Genomic DNA, 22,392 nt, shown 5'->3' with positions numbered 1-22,392 from the left:
CCTTCCCCACTTTATACAGGCTCATACATGTCAGGCTCCCATATCTGCTAATGCTTCACTACAGTAGGGTTTACTCTGCTGAGGTTATAAACTTTGAAATCCTAATGCATACAGCAATGATTTCTCTCTTGCTTATACAACATCAAATGAGTGCTAGGTGGCTTTTCATGGCAGTTCTCTCCCATGAGACTGACACAGAGATTGTGGTTCCTCTAGTTTATGAGGTCACTATCTCAACATACGGCTCCCAGTGTCCCTATGGCCAGGCAAAAAAAGAAGGGAAATGGCATATACGTAATTGGGAAAAGAAACTTTGGAGAACAACATTTGTTGTTGTTGTTGTTATTATTATTATTATTATTATTATTATTATTTTATTCTAGAAAAGGTTGCTTTAGAAATAAAAGTGTTAAAATCCAAGATATTTTAAAAACAACTCTTTACTATCCATTATGTGGGATTTTGCCCACCATTGATAAATAAAATAAGGATGATGATCTCCTTTGCAAGCTGTGGACACATTAATGGAATTTTCTTTTTTCAGTGTGTGTGTGTGTGTGTGTGTGTGTTTGTGTGTTTTCTGTAGAATTTACAACAATACATTTGTTTTGAGAGAGCAAGGGTGATTTCATTTAATATTGAATTGGGAGAGAAGGAGTGTTCATTAAGTTTTCCCTTTCTAACTCTATAGAATCTGGAATGAAAATCAGCTGAATTCATATATTAAAGAAAACTGTTGGTTGTCCGTTTTGTCAGAGTGAGGACAATGAATTTGTTCATGTTTGTGCATACCTGCTTGGGGTTTACATTGGGCATTCATGGTGCTCCAACCTAATCTTTGGTTTTGGTTTTAAAGGTCTAGCTGCATATTTACAAGTATGTCCTTTGAAACTAACAGATATAATAAAGAAGAATATGGTATATAGTTGTTTGTCTTCTGTTACATAGATTTCTCCAAAATTTGGTGGCTTAAGACAGTGAGGTTTATGCAGTTTATGGTTCTGTGGGTCAGTGGTTCTTCTGATCTCACTGGGCTTAGTCATATGTCCTCAGCTTCTTGTTGGCTAGCCAGTTCTGCTTCTGAGAGTTTGTTGACTACAGGCTGGGTGACAGTGGAGATGACTCAGGCAAGTGTCTCTCATCTTCTTGCAGGGCACTTGGAAGGTGGGCAGGATCCCAAGAAAGAGTGGGAGGGTGTAAGGCGCTGGATCCCAAGGCATGGAACTGATAAGCTCTCACTTCTGCCATATTGTCTTGGCCAGGCAAGGCATAATGTCAGCCCATATTTGAGGAGTAAGGAAGTAGATTCTAACTCTTCATGGTATGAGTTGTAAAGTCAAGTACAAGCGGATATAGAAAAAGGAAGAAAAATGATTTACAGCCATTTAGTAATCTACCACATAGGACAAGCACTTGAGAAGTGCAGCTTGAGGTATTGAAATTGTTTATTTACCCAATAACAAAAGCAGAAGTCCGAAGTATGTCTTTGAAGACAAGCCCTTTCCAAATATTTCTCCTTTGCTTGCCCATATCTGCTATCACTATTAAATACAAAGTTTTAAGAAAATAGTCATTCTTTTAAAACTAAAAGCTTCATTTTTTAAGCTCATTTATTTTCCAGTGGAAATAGTTTTCTGAAAGAGGAAATATGCTGATTGCATTGAGAAGGACCAGCATCTTGTCCCCATGGTAACAGCATCTTGAATTCTCTAAGTGTTCACCACCTGGTGTTTTGAGGCCCAGTAGCCATAAAGTACCATGTTATAATGTGAGAGAAAGAATCCACATGCACCACACATACAAGGACAGTGGCCCCACCAGTGCTACTTGGTATCATATCAGAATAATGGCCTATAAATTACCAAAAAAAAAAAAAAAAGAAAAAAAGAAAAAACCACTCTTTCTTGTAGGAGATACTTGGATAACTGCTGTCTTAGAAAAGTACTCCTAATAGTATAGGTACAGATTATGTTTTAGTGATTTCAGGTATGTGTTAGGCATCAGGTTTACATGCACATGTGCAAATACACAGGAACACACACACACATAATTCTTGAGTTCTGACTTTAAAGAAAACTCACAGCAACTGTAATAGTCCTGTTATTAGTTACTGGAACATTTGAAATTATTACTCTTGTCCTGACTTACTGTAGTCTTTTAAAGAAGATGTTTAAGAAATACAGTGTATAAGCCATAAGATATTTGTGTGTGTGGATGTCTTTCTATGGAAATTGTTCTCTTTCTCAAGGCCTTGTCCTAGTAGGTGTCGCAAGGGCTTTTGAAAATTAGAATTTACAATCAAATCAAGATATGTCCCCTTGCAGTGATTTTGGGTACATAAATGACAGATTTAATATCTGTCTGTAACTGTGACTCCTGTTAAGCTGCATAGGAACCATGAGAGAACAAATTTTTGCCAATGTGGTAGCTGAGTGGCTGCCATTGCCACTGAAACTGTAAAGCAATTTTCTATCATAAAACCCATAGTAATAGAATTTGAGAAAGATGGATCTCTGGAGGATTGAAGAGAGGATGTGTGGGGATGTTTTTGAATGAGTCATTGGGCAGGAGTAGAGGCATTCTTCAGATTAGAAACAGGAAACTAGTAGGTTACTTGGGAAAAATGGACATGAGCTTTGAATTAAGAAAAGACAGTTCTTCCTAGCCCCCCTGGAGAGGGATCTGCCATGAGGTAGAGAAATTCCCAGGATGATGCCATCTACCTGAAGGGGACACAGAATGTAAGGAACCTAAATTCTGGTACTAGCCACAAAGAGTAGGTAAAGACTTGCCCCTCCTTGGCTGGTGTAATGATTAAAGAAGTCAATGTAAGTAACATGCTTTAAAAACTGTAAAGTACAAAGCTCTTTCTTCTTCCCTGGGGACCCACAGGGCAAGGAGTGAGGTAAAAGAGGGTAGGTGCAGCGTTAAGAAAGAAAACACTGTTGGTGTGCACCTCTCTTCCCCAAGCTGCAGAAAAGCTGGCTCCTCTGGGCTTCCAGATCCTGGGTCTGAAGAAAGGAATATTGAGTGGAAGAAAGAAATGGGATCTATACACGTATACGAGTTCTGCCTCTCAGGTCACTTGGCAAGCGGATGTCAGTTATCTGAGGAGAGGGAGTTCATCTCAGCAAAGATTTGTTTTTGCTTCAACTTGAGTGCCTTGGAATTCCTTTGGCTCTCATTTATAATCCATCCTATGTAGTCTTATATGAGTTTCTATACTCCGTATGCCATTTCTTCCTCACCATCACTCTAGGATGAATATATTTATGGATCACCCATCTTGTATCCACAATTCCAAAATCTAGAAAGCTCCAAATTAGAATGTTATTTTTGTTAAAGAATGTTATTTTTGTAATTTTGGTGACAACACCAACTTGAATTGTCATTTGATAAATTTTATTTTTCTCATTAAGTTGATTGTTGGTACATTTGTGTGTGTGTGTGTGTGTGTCAAGGAATATCGATATGTTTGTTTACTGAGTGCTGCCCCAGACATTATAGGTGTTATATGAAATTCAGTATATACACTATCTTACTTTATATAATGAAAATCTAGTCCTAAACATTTCATGTAAGGGACTGTGGATATGTATTATTTCTACATTAAAGGTTGAAACTGAGGCTTAGTGAGGTTAAGTGCCCGACTTCAGGTCACATAACCAGGAGATGGTGAGTTTCAACTCAGGTACATTGGGTTGTGGTGTCTTTTCCTACCAAATCGTAACTAGTTTCAGTGAATTATTTGTTTTGGGGTCACAGAATTCTTTTGATGTACCACTTTTAAAAGAATAATGAAAGATGCTTTTGAGAGCTGTAGCCATAGCAAACATTTGCCATCAATCCATCACTGACTCTGTTAGAAGATGGAGAAACCTTCTGTTATTCGTTTAGCTTGCAGCAGCCTGTTCATTCTGTCCACCTTTCTCTTTAGCATTAGTCCCTGGATGACATACTGTTCCAGTCATCTTAAACTGAGTGTCTTCTTAGTGACACAAATAAAATATGGTGAGAGCAAAGCAAGTTCCAAACACAGTCTCTCGGCCCTCAACATGTGATATCTGAATCTTATAATCACTGTCATTCTGTATAGACTTCATTCTTCATCTCAGTCTGTTTCTGTGTTCTTTTGTTTTTCCTTTTACACACTCTGGGGAAAGAATGTTATCTGACGCGGTCTTCACTTTTTAAGTGCTTTTAAAGGGCTGGTTTTTCGTTTTCTCCCAATCATATGCCTAATCTCAGGGAATTTAGTTCATTTAGTGGTGCATAGTCAGAATTCCATGATTATGGTTATATTTACTTTAGAAATGGAAAATGTGTATGGCAGAACTGTTCTGTCTTCGTTTAGCCTGCCATAACAAAATACCATGGACTGGTTAAACAACAGACATTTCTTTTCTTTTTTTTTTTTTTTTTAATTTTTTTTTAACGTTTTATTTATTTTTGAGACAGAGAGAGACAGAGCATGAACAGGGGAGGGGCAGAGAGAGAGGGAGACACAGAATCGGAAGCAGGCTCCAGGCTCTGAGCCATCAGCCCAGAGCCCGATGCGGGGCTCGAACTCATGGACGGCAAGATCGTGACCTGAGCTGAAGTCGGACGCCCAACCGACTGAGCCACCCAGGCGCCCCAAACAACAGACTTTTCTTATAGTTCTCACAGCTGGGAAGTCCCAGATCAAGGTGCTGGCAGATTTGGTTCTTGGTGAGGGTCCTCTTCCTTCTATGGCTGTCTACTTGTGGCGTGCTCATGTGGTGGAGAGGGAGGGAGTGAGAGGGAGGGGAGAGCGGGAAGAGAAGAGAAGAGAAACAGAACGAGAGAACAAGAGCTCTCGTCTCTCTCTTCCTCTTTTTTTAAAGTTTTTATTTAAATTCCAATTAGGTAACATACAGTGTAATGTTAGTTTCAGATGTAGAATTTAATGATTCATCACTTATATACAACACTCAGTGCTCATCACAAGTGCCCTTCTTAATCTCTCATTTAACCCATCTATCTCCCCTCCAGCAACCCTCAGTTTGTTCTCTACAGTTAAGAGTCTGTTTCTTTTCCTCTTCTTACAAGGACACTGATCCTATCACGGAGGCCCCACTCTCAAGACCTCATCTAAACCTAATTACCTCCAAGGTCCCATCTCCAAATATTATTACATTGGGATTTAGGACTTCAACATAAGAATTTTTGGAGACAGAATTCAATTCAGCCCATAACATAATCTATTTCAAAACCACATGCTTATTTAAAAATGCTATGTATAACACTGGATTGGGAAGCAAAAAGTTAGGTACTTTTTTCCACTTTGGTATTAGGGAAAATGTCTTAATCTTTGGACCTCTGTTTCAGCATACATTAAAAAATGGGATGGAACTAAATGATCCCCTTGTAATACCCCAGTTTAAAATAATTTTGTCATGGGTCCTAACACTATGTTACATGTATCATGGCAACACAGAAGTAATAATATCTCTAAAGCATGCTTCAAAGATGTTTGTAACTTCACTTTTTCTTATCATTAGTGATCTATCCATCTTTTCTGAGTTGCTACTAGTAAACATTTTCCTTGTTTCACAGATTTTGGAGTAATTTTTTTTCAGTTTCTCCTTAATGGATATTTGTATAATAGATAATAATTACCTTTTGTCTCTTTTTTTCTTTAGCTTTTTTTTAATGCTTATGTGTTTCTTGTTTTTTTTGGGGGGTAGTTCAGATTTTGCTCTTTGGAGGGAGAATTGATTGAGATAGCACAGTGGTTGTATGAGGTTACAAAGATGAAAATCCTGGTTTTTAAGAATATAATTTATATAAAGTTTGTAGTTTCAAAATTAAACATTGACATGGTCTCCTTTTAAAACTATGAAAGTTATAGTACATGTGTTCTAAAACATTCTTTCAGAGGGGGTAAAAATCATGCAAGATATTAAAATTTTTTTTTTCTAAAAGACTGTTCTAACATAGCCCTGAATATGTCATTTCAAAATGTATAAAGAAATAAAACTGTCACCTATTCCGGTTGGGTGTGACTTTGTCCTTTGTCTTTTCTGTCACACTGGCTTGGAGTCGTTTGCTTAACCTGGCCCACTTTTCAAAGATACGATTGTGTGGGTTTCAGGGGCCTGTCAGCTCTCCTTTCCCCAGCTGCTCTGGGCCTGCTCCAGGCCTCCAGACACCTCTGACCGAGACAAGTCCCAGAGTCGCTAACTCTGAGGAGGCTGCTGATCCCAGGATGGGTGACAAGATGTGCTGAGCCTTTGGGACAGACGTGGCAGGATGTTACTAATAAAAGACAGGCCTGCTGCCGAGGAAGGGAAGGAAGCAGATGTGAGGGCAAGATTCAGTGACAACCTGGGCATTCTAGACACACAGGATGTTGTAGAGGAGGGAGAAGGGTAAGTTGGCATTTGGCAGCATGTGCAGAGGCAAGACCTGCGTGTGGGCGGTGGAAGTTGTGGCTTTCAAAGATTTCTGACCTTCTGCCTGCCAGCTTGGAATTAGATTTCTTGATGGAGCGGGAGGAGGAGGGAAGGGGTGAAAAAGGCAGATGCCAGGAGAGATCATTGACCTGGCAACCAGACAAAAGGATGCTGGGGCTGGCACCTGAGGCAAAGAGGGGCAGCGCAGTGTAGCTCGTAGGTCTAACCCAAAGGGCTGAGCGCCAGAGTTTCAGCTGCCAGAGAATGGCCTAAGATGGCCTCTTCTGTTGACAGGAGAAAGCAGTCTGTGGAGAAATTAAAAAAAAAAAAAAAGTGAAATTTAATATCTTTGGATAGGTTTTTAGGGTTGGCATTCGGAATCATATACAGCTGCCTTTCTTCTGTCTGAGAAGCATAACCCCTTGTAGCCATTTGATAATGCTTTTTTTTTTTTTTTAATCCCAGCAGTATTGCCACATTTCCAATTCCAAGACTGAGGCGGTGTGATGTGACTACAGGCTCCCCATTCTCCAGCAGTGAATACTAAATGACTTTTCCAAATGTTGACCCAGAACACTATCATTCTCTGGGAGACAAGACTCACTGATTCCATTAGAATACAATTTTGTTGCCACATAAATCAGGAAACTTTAAATGTAGCAGCTTCGTTCCAGGGTTTTGGGCTCCGCTGAGTATTTGTTTTGCCGTCGTGTATCACTTTAAACCACTAGATGTCGCTGTTACTCGGTCCTTCGTGTGACAGAAACCAGGAGCAGGGGGGAGAAATCTCCGGACAGAAGAATTCTGTCTTAGGTGGATTTCAGTTTAAGACCTCTTTACCTGGCATTTTCATCCAAAAACAGACACTCCATATGTTGTGTTATTTGGTTACTGTTTCCCCTTTTGTTTTTGAATGGGAGAGGCTGAATTAAATGCAATTTCTTCCCATCAAGTGCACCTTCCCCTCTAGCCTTACTAATTATTAATTCTCCCATAAAATGTGGTTTTTGGCTCTATAATGTGAGGACTATTTGTTAGCAAATTTGGAAAATCACCATGCTGTGGGTATTGAGAATCTATGTATGGACTCCAAATGTTGCTCTTCTAATCAATTCAAAATCTTAGAGAATTCAAAATGCAGTTTTTAATTTCTTTGGAAAAAATGATGTAACAGTGACCTCAACTAGGAAGAGAATCCTGTGAAGGCACAGCAAGTCAGAGTTAAGAACTTAGTCTTCATGCCTACTCTCAGATGTCCTTGAACCCAAGGGACAGAAGTTGCCATGAGTTTCAGGTTGTTTGAGTGGTGGTATTAGACACACAGATCACTTGTTTTCCTGCTAAACTTCCTTTTGTTTTATTAAGTTTTAGATACATGTATATATTTTAATATGTGGTCATTGATTAATATATAGAAGAGCATTATTTCATCATGAAATTAAATAATGTATCTAAACTATAATACATTTATAAAATTCCTTTTTGAAAACAGATGAATGATTATAGCACATTGAATGCAGCTATCTCAGCATAATTTCATTATAGCAAATGGTAAGCAATAAGTGATAAGCTAATAACATTAAAAGAAAAAAGAAAAAAAGTTACAAAACATCTTAAAAAACAAAGGCCATTCTTGAGTTGCTGATGCAAAAAGAAATCAAGTTGGTTTTTTTGAACTTCATCCCACAGCATTTAATACTGCTTCTTTAATGGTTGGCTGTCCCCAACCATTACTGAGCCAGCCAGTCAGCTCTAAACTAGAACTACACCGATCTGCTTTCTCTTTAGTTGTGATGCCAAAGGATTTATAGATTACTCTGTGTTGTGATTTTATGCCCTAGAGCTAACTCTCGACCGTGGGCCAAGTGCTAACTCACTATGACTCAGGTTGGGATAATAGTGTCTGAGGTGAAGTTGCCTTGGGCAGTTCTGATGGGACTTCAAGAATGTGTGAGTCTTATTCTCTCCTCTCCTCTCAACTTTCCCCATGCCCCTCCCTTCCGTTCCCCCTCTCCACTTCCTTCACTTCTCTTTTTTATTTCTTTCTTCCTCTCCTGCCTTCTCTTTGTTCTCCATAAGTGTGATCTTTCAATTTAGTGCTGAATTGTATTAGAGAAGGAATCACGACCACATCTGTATTAGTTTCCTAGGGCTTCCATGACAAATTACCACAAACTTGGTGGCTTAGATATGAATTTATTCCCTTACAGTTCTGTAGATCAGAAATCTGAAACCAGTTTTCTGAGCTGAAATTAAGGGCTGCTAGGAGAATCTATTTCCTTGCCTTTTTCTGGTTTTAGAGCTACATTCTGTGCATTCTTTGGCCTGAGGGTTCTTCCTTCAAAACCAGCAATAAAGCATCTCAAATCTCTCTGCTGAAGTTATGACATTGTCTTCTCTCTTCTGTATCAAATTTCCCTCTGCCTCTCTCTTGGGACAATTTTGATTTCATTTAGGGCCTGATAACTTAGGTTGATATTCCCATCTGAAGATCCTTATATCTTCAAAGTCCCTTTGCCATATAAGGTAACATTATAGTTTCCAGAGATTAGGACCTGGATACCTTTGAGGGCTGTTATTCAGTCAGCCACAGCTTCCTAGTTGTGTTTTTGGTCAATTTACTTAGTCTCTCTAGATTTCAGTGACTTTGTCTAATAGCGTTCCTGGGAGGATTTCTTAAAATGCTTGTAAAGTGCTTAGCACAGTACCTGGCAAAGAGTAAGTCCACTTTAAATTAAAGTAACTTAAACACTAATATATAATGTTCCTACTATTAAGTATAGTATCTTAAAGATAATCTCGTTCTTGATCTGCCATTCACCTTTATGGTACTTCAAGTCTTTTTTTTTTTTTTTAATGTTTATTTTTGAAAGAGAGAGGCAAATTGCGAGTGGGGGAGGGACAGAGAGAGAGGGAGACACAGAATCTGAAGCAGGCTCCAGGCTCTGAGCTGTCAGCACAGAGCCTGACATGGGGCTCGAACCCACCAACTGCGAGATCATAACCTGAGCCGAAGTCGGATGCTCAACCGACTGAGCCACCCAGGCGCCCCCACCTTTACGGTACTTCCATCTGGCGTCTATCTTCACTACTCTACTAAAACATTTATTTCAAGGTCACTGGTCTCCTCCAGCTAGTCACATTCAAAGACCACTTCTTGAGCTTCATTTTAGCATCATTTTATACAGTCAAGCACTTAAACAGTCTCCTTACTTGACTTCTGCCATACATTTTCTGGTTTTCTTCCTTCCTCATTGGATGCCTCTCCAGTTTCCTTTGCCATCTTTCCCTTCTTTAAACCCACCATAAAATATTGGTGTTCCTCAGAACTCTGTCTGGAGTGTTCTTCATCTGTCTTTATGCCAAGGTGAGGAGCAGCATGGCATGTTTGATGATCATAAGGAAAATAGTGAGGCAGGGATACAGATAGCAAGGAGTGACATGGGATATGGCTGGTGTAGGTGAGAATTTCCAGTGATTGGAAGTCTCTTGTGAAAGGATTTCTGACATCGATCTGAAGTGTGAGGGTACATTGAGAGGCCTTGATGTTGATGTGTTTTGTGGGCATTGGTAGTGAATGCCTGAGTATTTCCCTTTTTATGAGGTCCACAACTGATGATCTCCTTCCTGAATGCTTTTGAACCACTAAGCCAGCATATGGCTCTGGGCTTGGTTAAAAGTGCAGGGAAGAGATGACAGAGTTGTGAGTAGAGTGACAAGCTCAACTCTATTCCCCATGTTTAGTAGGGATATGTGAGTTTCCGGTGTGTAGGGAAAACATCACTAATTGTGGCTGGTGTTGAGATAGGAAGGAATAAACTTAGCTTCAGCCTGGTCTCCCAGCCAAAGGATTATGGAGGGTGAGACAAAGTACCCTCCTAAGAACCTACAAAGAGCCCACACTTAGATACTTTTTTCAAAGGTGGAGCTGACAAGCAGTCAGTGTTCAACACAGAAATCTCAAAAATTAGAAGAAATAGAATGGAGGATTTTTCACCAGGTATTGTGGTCACTCAGATGACCAGATGTTTCTTCACCTCCTCTCACTGCCACTGAAGTTTAGGTAAAGGGTGCTGTCTCTGGAAACCTCACTCCTTCCTCCCAGCCCAGATGCTTTCAGTTAGTAGTGTGCCCTGTTTTCATAGAAGAGGGAGAAATATGAGTAAGATAGTACATAATCTTAGCCCAAACTGAAGAAATATTATAAACATGGGCTGAGAGATCTTAAGGAGCTTATAGCCAGGTGGAACAGAGGTTGGAAAAGGGACATTTAATAGGTGTTCCTTGGGAAAATGGTAAAACAATTTCCGATTTATAGTTCAATGAGTTGAAGCTTTTTGTTTTGTTTTTTTTTTAATATATGAAATTTATTGTCAAATTGGTTTCCATACAACACCCAGTGCTCATCCCAAAAGATGCCCTCTTCAATGCCCATCACCTACCTTCCCCTCCCTCCCACCCCCCATCAACCCTCAGTTCTCAGTTAGTTGAAGCTTTTTAATCAAACTCAGTAAACACATATTATTTAATTTTATTATTATTTCAATGAACATAACAAAACTTTGAGTTCATTGTTCCTATCCCCACACTGGAGACGGGTAAGATGAGGTTTATGAGGTCAGGTGAATTACCCAAGGGCACATAGCTAGCAAAATACAAATCAAGGGTTGGAGCCCTCATCTCTTGGACTTTGAAGTCTGTACCCTTTCTTTTTTTTTTAATTAATATTTTTTTTATTTTAATTTCAGTATAGTTAACATATAGTGTTATATTATTTTCAAGTGTACAGTACAGTGATTCAAGAATTCTATACATTACTTAGCGCTCATCATAAGTATACTCTTTAATCTCCATTACCTATTTTACCAATCTACCCCCCACCCTCTTCTGGTAACCATCAGTTTGTTCTTTATAGTTAAGAGTCTGTTTTTTGGTTTGTCTCTTTGTCTTTTTTTTTCCTTGCTCATTTTTTAAATTGCTTATATGAGTGAAATCATAGGGTATTTGTCTTATTTCACCTAGCATTATACTCTGTATGTCCATCCATATTGTTGCAGATGGTGAGATTTCGTTCTTTTTTATGGCTGAATAATATTCTGTTGTATAAATATACCACCTCTTTATCCATTCATCCATTGATGGACACTTGGGCTGCTTCCATTATTTGGCTACACATTGGAGGGCATGTATCCCTTTGAATTAATGTTTTTTTGTTCTTTGGGTAAATACCCAGTAGTGTGACTATTGGATCATAGGTTAGTTCTACTTTTAATTTTTTGAGAAACCTCCACACTGTTTTCCACAGTGGCTACACTAGTTTATGTTCCCACCAACAGTGCATGAGAGTTCCTATTTCTCCACAGCCTTGCCAATACTTGTTTCTTGATTTTAGCCATTCTGACAGGTGTGAGGTTATATCTCATTATAGTTTTGATTTGGATTTCCCTGGTGTCAAGTGATTTTGAGCATCTTTTCATGCGTCTGTTTGCCATCTGTATTTCTTCTTTGTGTAAGTGGCTGTTCATGTCTTTTGCCCATTTTTAATTGGATTATTTGCTTTTTGGGTGTTGAGTAATATAAGTTCTTTATGTATTTTGGATACTAACCCTTTATTGGATATATCATTTGCAAATATCTTATCCCATTCAATAGATCGCTTTTAGTTTTGTTTCCTTTGCTGTATAGAAGCTTTAATTTTGATGTAGTCTCAATAGTTTATTTTTACTTTTGTTTTCCTTGCCTTAGGAGACATATCTAGAAAAATGTTGCTATGGCCAATTTAAGACAAATTACTGCCTGCGCAGTCTTTGAGGATTTTTATGGTTTCAGGTCTCCCAGTTAGGCCTTTAATCCACTTTGAGTTCATTTTTATGTGTGGTGAAAGAAAGTGGTCTAGTTTCATTCTTTTGCATGTAGCTGTCCAGTTTCCCAACACCATTTGTTGAAGAGACTATTTCTCATTGCATATTCTTTCCTCCCTTTTTGAAGATTAATTGACTGTGTAATAGTGGGTTTGTTTCTGGGTTTTCTGTACTGTTTCATTGATCCATGTATCGGTTTTTATGCCAGTACCATACCGTTTTGAAGCTACAGTTTTGGGGGTGCCTGGGTGGTTCAGTTGGTTAAGCATCAGACTCTTGATTTTCAGCTCAGGTTATGATCTTGTGGTTTTGTGGGTTCGAGCCCTAGGATTCTCTGTCTCCCTCTCTGTCTGCCCCTCCCCCACTTGCACAGTCTCTGTCTCTCTCAAAATAAATAAACTTAAAAAAAAAAAAGAAGCTATAGCTTTGTAATATAACTTGAAGTCTGGAATTGTGATGCTTCCAGTTTTATTGTTCTTTTTCAAGATTGATTTGGCTTGTTGGGGTCTTTTGTGGTTCTATACAAATTTTAGGATTATTTTTCTAGTTTTGTGAAAAATGCTATTGGTATTTTGATAGGGATTGCACTAAATGTGTACATTGCTTTAGGTAGTATAGACATTTTAACAATATTTGTTCTTCCAACCCATGAGCATGGAATGACTTTCCATTTCTTTGTGTCATCTTCAGTTTCTTTCATCATTTTTTATAGTGTTCAGAGTATAGGTCTTTCACCTCTTTGGTTGAATTTATTCCTAGATATTTTATTGTTATTGGTGCAATTGTAAATGGAATTATTTTCTTATTTCATTTTGTTCTGCTTCATTATTAGGGTGTAGGAATGCAACAGATTTCTGTATATTGAAGCCTGTCCCCTTTCTAACTGATTGTACTGCTCCATATACCACACTGTTAAATTTGTTTTATGACAGTGGTGAGTTTACATAAAGATACAATTAAAAAACTGTTAATGGTAATATACAGTTAATGATAATATAAATCAAACTACCTACGGTTGCAAAGGGTGGAATGATATAAATAATTATTTGGTGTAAAGGACAATTCTAATTTTGAAGTTAGTTTCTGCTAGGACTACAGAAAGAACTATGGTACTTCCCTATTTGTTCTGTATCAGATAACCTTGGATTATTCCAACCATAGCACATGCTTATTTACTTTTTTATCATCTATTCCACACACCCCTGTCATTGAATGACAGTTCAGTGAACTTATTTGTCTTCCTTGCTGATGTTTTACCAGCAATTTAGAACTGGCTCTTGGCACATAATAGGCTTTCTATAAATATTTTTTTGAATAAATGAACAAATGAGTCACTGATATTTAAGCTACCACTTAAATTCTACCTTAAAGAGTTAGAGGCAAAAAGGAGTAAAAAGGAGGATGTTATGGACTGAATGTCCCATGTGAAGCACCTCAAAGAATCTCCCAGAAGGTTGTGAGGGTAACTGAGGAATAAATGCCAACAAGTCATTACTTTTGTAGTCAGTGAAAATTACCAAGTTTACTTACATGTTTGAAGAAGTAGAACAGCTTTTCAAAATTTGTGAATCCAAGTTTTGCTTAAAGATAAAACACATAATTGTAATTGTTTTCAGATAAACTCAATTACCGTTATGCTTTCTATATTGTTTTTTATGTAAGTGAGTTAATTCAGAATTTTCCTCCTCCCACTCTCTTCAGAGTGGCATTGATGAGGTTTTGGGGTGATGGTGGGGTGGTCCAGAGTCCATGACCAAGAAAGAATTCTTGAAGACGTCTTTGGTGCAAAGAAAAGTGATTTTATTAAAGTATGGGAACAGGACCGGTAGGGAAAGAGCTGCACTAGGGTTGTGAAAAGTGGCTCCTTATATACTATGAAGTTAGCGAGATAAAATCAAATTGGAGGCCTCCAGAGGGACTTTGATATGCTAAAGAGGACCCATAAGATACCTAAGGCCTTGCTATTGTCAAGTTAAGGTTGTTTTTCCTTCTAGAAAAACATTAACATTAAGACAGTACGGAGTTCTTAGAGAATGTCTGTACCCTGCTGGCCTCAAGTACTTGTCAATGGGATGCAGGTTATAAGGAAGTTTAATTTTACCTGCCATTTCCTTCTGCCTTTGTTTACCAAATCATTGTGGAGGGCAAGGTGATGTTGGGGCTCCAGGAAACTGAGTCTATAGGTTTCTGGAAATTAGGCTTTTGATAAGATTGACTTCTTGTAATTTACTAAGATATTTGTAAACTGATGGAGACTCAGGTCCTGCAAGAATGTGATCTCTATCAGTTAGCTATTTGTTTTCCTCCTTTCCTTTGTTCTTGGGCATCCAGCAGTGCCTGAAGAGTATCACACATATCCCATGTGGGGCTGGGGGTGTTTGCAGCCTGTTGGCTTGCCTTATTCTTCCTCATCAGGCACTACACAATGCTGGGAATTCTAGGACTGATTCCCTCTTTAGAGCTCCTGCCTAGGAAGAGTAGGGTTCCTTTTCTCCCAGATTCCTAAATAAATATTATTGTCTCCCACTTTGGGGCTTATTAAGTCATACTTTGCTTATACACTAAGAGGGAGGCTCAAGACCAAGTGTATATAACACATTCAAAACTGAACTCTTAGGGTGCCTGTTTGGCTCAGTTGGTTGAGTGTCAGACCTCAGCTCAGGTGATTATCTCATGGTTTGGGAGTTCAAGCCCAGCATCAGGCTCACTGTTGTCAGTGTGGAGCCCCCTTCAGATCCTTCTGTCTCTGCCCCTCCCCTGCTTGTTGTGCACTCTCTTTCTCAAAAATAAACAAAAACCCCACAACTGAACTCTTGGTTTCAACTTTACCATTTCAGAAAATGATACTATACACCATAGGAGTCATCCTTAAATCCTGAGTTTTGTTCATTCCTTGCATTCACAACTATACCACACCTGCATTCACACCTGTAAGTTCAGCTTCTAAGATACACCCTGAATGTGACCATTGTTCATCATCTCCAGCACGACCATGTAACCACCACCACTTCTGGATGGTTCTATCATGACAGCCTTTTTCTTCGTCTTGATAGGGAAAAATCTGTTATAAGATGGACGACAGGACTGATAGGGGAATTCCTGTCCCTGACTGAAGACTCCCCTTCTGGCTTCTTCTTCCCACCCTGCTTGTCCCACGAGCCAAATTACTACTAATGAGGAATGCGGAAGTAACAGACTATAAATTGTTCCCTCTGCTTATACTCCTGGCTCAGACCTCTGGAGATGATCTCCTCTGAGCCCACTGGTGTAAAATAAACCTCCTGCCTTCCAAGATCTCTGAGTGCTGCTTGGTTCTTCTGCTGGGTGATCCAGACCTGGTTCCGTAACAGTCTCTCCATATTTACTCTTGTTCCTCCAATCCGTTTTCCACAAAGTAGAGAAGTATTTTTTTTTAATTTTTTTTTCAACGTTTATTTATTTTTGGGACAGAGAGAGACAGAGCATGAACGGGGGTGGGGCAGAGAGAGAGGAAGACACAGATTCAGAAACAGGCTCCAGGCTCTGAGCCATCAGCCCAGAGCCTAACGCGGGGCTCGAACTCAGAGACCGCGAGATAGTGACCTGGCTGAAGTCGGACGCTTAACCGACTGCGCCACCCAGGCGCCCCGAGAAGTTTTTAAAAATATAAATCTGATCATATCACTCTGCAGCTTAAAACCCTATTAATGGCTTTCTGTTTCTCATTGCACAAAATGAAAACTCCCTACATGGACTATAATCTCTTGCACATCTGTGAAGTGAAGGTCACAATAGTGCCAACCAACCACATAGGGTGGTTTTGAGTATGACATGTTCTTAAAATTTTTTTTAATTTGTAATTTATTATTATTATTATTGAGAGAGCCTGAGCATGAGTGGGGGAGGGGCAAAGGGAAAGAAAGAGAATCTTATTTTTATTTTTTTATATTTGAGAGAGAGAGCACAAGTGAGTGAGGAGCTGAGGGAGAGAGAGAGAGACTCCCGTGAGGTACAGAGAAGAGGGAGAGAGAAAGGGAGAGAGAGTGCGGAGACTGGAACACGGCTCCAGCCCTGAAAGTGGGGTTGGAGCTCACAAACCATGAGATCATGACCTGAGCTGAAATCAAGAGTCAGATGCTTAACCAACCAAGGATAACATGTTTTTAATGCATTAATATATGCAAATATGCCTGGCACACAGCAATCACTATGTGTTAGCTATTAGTAGAGGACAGGAGATGGGGGCAGACTATTGTTGATGTGGACCTAGAGAAGAAGAGTTGGGTGGGAAGGGGTCCTGTTTGTGATACTGACAAGCCTGAAGAGGGGACAGGGGACAGCTGCTAAGTCAGAGACAGCCTGGAGAAGGGGTGATCCACATTCCGTCTGAAAGGCAGGCTCCAGGAAGGTTGTTATCAAATGGAGGCACCATCAAAAACAATCATCCTTTGCTTAATTTTGCCTGGAGCGTGCAGGGGGGTTGTTGTCATTGGCAGAGACCAAACTGCTCCTGATTTTGGCAGGGCTTCATGAAACTGATATTTTGGAATTTGTTTCCCCCTATGGAAAAAAAAACTTGATTAACAATCATGAGAGAGGAGAAATGTGCATGCTTGCAGACTTGTGGTTTGCAAATTGCTTATAATTCTCATATTACTGTCTGCCACCAAAATACCTCAGCCTGACGAGATCAGAGCTACTGTCATCCTTTTACATTTAATTTTAATTTACACGAAATAATGTTCTTCCTGCTCCATTTCTTCCAATTCTTTTCTTCTCCTCCCCTGTTCATTTTTCCTTATCACTTCAAAGTTCCTCCCTTCAGCAATGTCATCTTCTTTGGCTGTAATGTGCTTCACCTTTGTACGTCTATTATTTTCATTTCAAGTTTATGTCCTCTGTAGTCACACTTCTTAGCTATAAAATTAAACTTAGAAAAAAATAACAAGCTGACTATCTAAAAGAGACTATTTCACTTTTGTTAACAAGCATTTGGGTTGACATTTCCTTATTTTGGAAACTTTTATCTTGAATTTAATTTAAAAATTGAGGGAGCACTGAAGAACTCACAAAAAACTCCTTTTTCCTCCTCCTGTCTGCCTTTCCTTCCCTCTCCTCTCTTCTTTTCCATGCGTTTAAAATCCAGCTATAACATGAACATTTAAAAAAACTAGGGGGGCATGGTTACTGATTTGTATATTTTCTATACCTCAGATGTACTACTAACAGATTTGCAAGCAGTTGTCTTTACATAAATGTTTTTTGTGACATGAGACTGCACTGGGGAGTAATTTTGCCATAAGATCATTTCCCCTACTTGAGATATACATATAGTGTGCAACCTTTTGGGGGTAGGCGTTTACTTTCTTCTTTCACTCAACAAGTCTGCATTTACTAGGTAACACTTTCAGACACTGAATACTATCCAGGGTGAGTCATAAACTTGCTCTAATATGGTAATTTTTCATGTTTTTATGTGCTTACACCAGGGCGACATATTTTATCATAATTTATTGCCTTCATAATTGTTCCGCTTTGGAATATGGAAACACCGCGTGCTCTCATTTCTTCTTTCTGGTAAATTCAAGTGATCTTTGCCTCCCATTTCAACTCTAACCTCTTACCAAAGGCCACCACATTCCTAATATCACATGTTGAAACTTCTGAGAGACTTTACTTTTGCTAAGTCATTTTTTTTCCCCAAAGAGATGATGGCTACTATTCTTTTGAATTATTGCATCCATTATAGAAAAGGAACTAATTATTCTTTATTTAACAAGGAATATCCTGTGACTGATATAGTTAGATTCATGTAAAAATGCATAAGTGGTAGTGAGGAGATCATTTTCTCCAACAAAAAGCAATTTCAAAAGTGATTTAAATGGAGCATAAAGAAGTACTCATGAATATGGTTGCCCTTATAGCTAATGCAGATATCTTACTTCTACCGCTGATATTCCTGAGTGCCTTATACTTAGCAGGTTCTCAGAAAACATTAAAAAATTTTTTTTAATGTTTATTTATTTTTGAGAGAGAGAAAGACAGAGCACGAGCAGGGGAAGGGCAGAGAGAGAGGGAGACACAGAATCCAAAGCAGACTCCAGGCTCTGAGCTGACAGCGCAGAGCCTGACGTGGGGCTCGAACTCACGAATGGTGAGATCATGACCTGAGCTGAAATCGGGCGCTCAACTGACTGAAACACCCAGGCGCCCCAAACATTTCTTGATATTAACAGTTTTCCAATACTGACTTTTTGTGTTGGTTCTCGAAACATTTACATCATGTTTAGAAATGTTTGTATATGGATAGATAGATATGGATCTCATATTTTCTAAGGTGATATAACAGCTGGTGACTTGGATAATTGTGTGTTGATGTGGCCCCAAAGACTATAGTGCCATCAACACTCCTGTCTCTACTGTATTAGGATCCATTTATGTGCCCTGGCTTGCAACCCTTCCTTCAATTAGAGATAAAGCTCTACTTCTTCCTTTTAAGGCATATGCTTTGTCTCATTATAGGATGTGTTGTGACAATTATAAATTTACTTCTGAATTTTCTGCATTACAGATTCCACTTCAGTGCACTACAATACTGCCTGCAATTAAAAAAGAATATATATAATATATTCTGTGTATGCTACCCATTGCTACATGAATGCTTGGAGAATATCAATTTTTTCATGTTACTGACTTCGGTGAACCTCATCATCGCTCTGAAAGGAAGTCACAGCAAAGCAAAAATACCCCTGACATTTGAGACCCAAAGAGAATTCTAGCTAGAAATGTGGCATGGGAGTAGTGACAATCAATGACTCTACTGACTTATTTATTCTTTCATTCAAAACCTTTAAATAAGTGTTTATTAATTGCCTATTTTCAATCAGGGCTTCTCAGGACTTTGTTTTCCTTTCATATATGCTTTCTAAAAAGACATTTTATTTTACAATTTAAGCAGGATTTTTTTTTTTCAACGTTTATTTATTTTTGGGACAGAGAGAGAGCATGAACGGGGGAGGGGCAGAGAGAGAGGGAGACACAGAATCGGAAACAGGCTCCAGGCTCTGAGCCATCAGCCCAGAGCCTGACGCGGGGCTCGAACTCGCGGACCGTGAGATCGTGACCTGGCTGAAGTTGGACGCCTAACCGACTGTGCCACCCAGGAGCCCCTAAGCAGGATTTTTTAAAATTTGGGCCATGTTGGCTTTTTTTAAAGAATTTTTTTAAGTTTATTTATGTATTGTGGCAGGGGGGGAGGGGCAGAGAGAGAGAGGGAGACAGAGGATCCCAGCAGGCTCTGTGCTGTCAGTGCAGAGCGCAGGTGGCACTCAAACTCACGAACTGTAAGATCATGACCTGAGTCAGATGCTTAACCCACTGAGCCACCCAGGTGCCCCTGGGCCATGTTGTTTACATGATGAACAGTTAGAATGGGTTTCGGTGATTGCTAAGAAGATGTGTTAATCTGCCAGGTAGTGTATCAGTAGAGGTGTAGTGGTCAGAGCCATGGGGAGTTAACTGCAACACCCTTCCTTTCGGACCTTCCAGTTGGTTGGTGTTCAGCTGAGTATTGAGACAGATTTTATCCATTCCTAAAGGTATGCTGTACCTGGATTTGATGCCCCACCTGGTTATTCGCAGATTTCTTATAATGTGAGATGTCTACTTTACTTCCAGATCCATAATCTTATGATTCTGAGCACAAATCTCCAGAATTACTTTTGAAACCTGATGCAGGCTGCTGACTCACTTGTTTTTCCTTAGGCAAATTGCCATTTCAGAATATTATGCATCATCTAAAAAGTATATAATAGTTAGATATGAAGCATCTTAAAAGTAAGTTCCAGTAACAGAATTATCAGCATATATTAAAACTTCCAGATGACTTATGTAGTGTGTTTTATTGATGCTTACAGATTAGCCCATGCTAATTTTCAGGACTATGTAAGGCTGGGACCAACATGCAGTATTTGGTACTCTTTTGGTAATAAAGGTATTAATTACTAAAAAAAAATAATTGTTTCTGAACAAAGATACATTCTGCCAATTCTCTAATGCTTTCTCCTCAATATTCTTTTGCAGAAAGTGTCAAGTCACCTAGCTTCAGCTCTGCTTGTCTTTTTTTGTTGTTGTTGTTTATTTATTTATTTTGAGAGAGAGAGAGAGAGCAAGTACATAAGCAGGTGAGGGGCAGAGAGAAGGAGAGACAGAATCCCAAGCAGGCTCCACACCATCAGCGCAGAGCCTGATGGAGGATTTGAACCTATGAGATCATGACCTGAGCTGAGGTCAAGAGTCAGACACCTAACCGACTGAACCACCCAGGTGCCCCTACCTCTGCTTGTCTTTTAATTGCTCTGGCTGACCACTGCATTCTCGTCATTGCTTTGAGATGGAAACATGCTGGCATAGATGTGAGCATAATGTGAGACGCTGAGTCTAGAGGTACATCTAATGACAATAGTATTAGGAGATATTTGGCCCACGGTCTCAAACTTTCTTAGTGGCAGGACCCTGCATCTATTAGAATATAAATTCCAGTGAGATTTAGGCCAGAGAATGCCTCTCAAACTTTAATATGCGTGTGGATCATCTGGGGACCTTGTGAAAATGCAGATTCTAATAGGCCTGAGATGGAGCCTAAGATTCTGCATTGCTATAAGTTCAGCACTCAAACCAGGCCTAGAGGAGCAGAACACTTTGGATTTTGAATAGAGACCCTAAGTATTATGGATTCTAGATAACATTTTTATTCTTAGATTTCCATGCAGAGGAATTAAATGCAAAGCAAAGGCTTCACCACTGACATTCTCAAAATGAATGGTAGACCAAAATGGTTGGTAGACCAACTCAAAATTTTCAACCCAAAATTCTAAGAGTACTAAACTCTTTGTTCTGAAAGAATACCAAACTTTGACTGGGCCTGAAATTATTTTACCTGAAATTATTTTCTCAAATCTTGTGGAATTGTTAGAGATGGCTCAGATGGATGGGGAAAACAGAGTATCTGGAGTCAGAAGTTCTGAGTTTGAGCCCAGTTTGTCTCTGCTTGGCTCCATAGGCTTGAATAAGTCATAGACCCTCTTTCAGTTTCTATTTCCTTCTATATAAATTGCCAATAGTAAATACAACTTTATAGGTTTGCTTTGATATCAAATCTGAGGATATATATAAAAGTGTTTTGTAAATGTCAAGTGCTATGCAAATATTAGTTGAGGAGCTTGTAATTCAGCAGTGGTGATTTACATTCACATCAGAACACTTGTGTGGCCTAAGATCCTTTCATTGTTTGTTTATTAGTAGTGAGCATTCTGACCAAGAACACAGGTATTTTATTGTTTCCCCTAGGCTTCATTTGTATGCAGTCAATGGTTATAATTCTATAGTAAAAAACCCATTAGTTTTTTTTAACCTTAAAACACTGGTATTGTCGTATTGTTGTTACTACTCTGGTTGTATTGGGTAAAGGGAAGTGATGAGTAGCATGTATGAAAGTTGGCATAGGACCCTGCTTGGAAAAACTAATTAGTGTTCTGTATCCTGAATTACACACAACTGATGAGAATTGCTTAATCAACACAGAGGTATGCTTGGTCTGAGGAGAACATGCCATCTTCATCACCTAGGGAAGAAGTCGGCCTGCAGGCAGCTTGCATTTTAATTGATTTTATGATGAGCATTGACTTTATTAAAATTTAGACAGCCCTATGGCATCTGTCAGTGATAAGTGACAGGAAGACATTAAAAGTTTAGTGAACACTTAGGAATTCTTTATCAGCAGGCATTTATTGAATGCCCCCTGGATGAGAATAATAATGCTTACATTTATAACTTGCAAGTCATTTCCACAGATTTTATTTGCGACACAAAATTTTCATTGAGTCTATTCCCTTTCTGATATAAAAACCAGTTTTTGTGGGGCTTTCATTCATCATTATGTTACAGACTCAGCACAATTTCCATTTTGGGGAGAGATAATAGATCTTGGAGAGAGGAAGTCAAGAAGGAGGGAGGGAGGGAGAAAGTGAAGAAGGAAGGAAAGAAGGACGGAAGAAGGAAAGGAGGAAAGGAAGGAAGGGAGGAAGGAAGAGAGGAAGGAAGGGAGGGAGGAAGGAAGGAAGGAAGGAAGATGCCAA

This window comes from Felis catus, chromosome C2 (genome assembly GCF_018350175.1).
Source record: "Felis catus isolate Fca126 chromosome C2, F.catus_Fca126_mat1.0, whole genome shotgun sequence".
Lineage (NCBI taxonomy): Eukaryota > Metazoa > Chordata > Mammalia > Carnivora > Felidae > Felis > Felis catus.
This window is presented reverse-complemented; position numbering follows the sequence as displayed.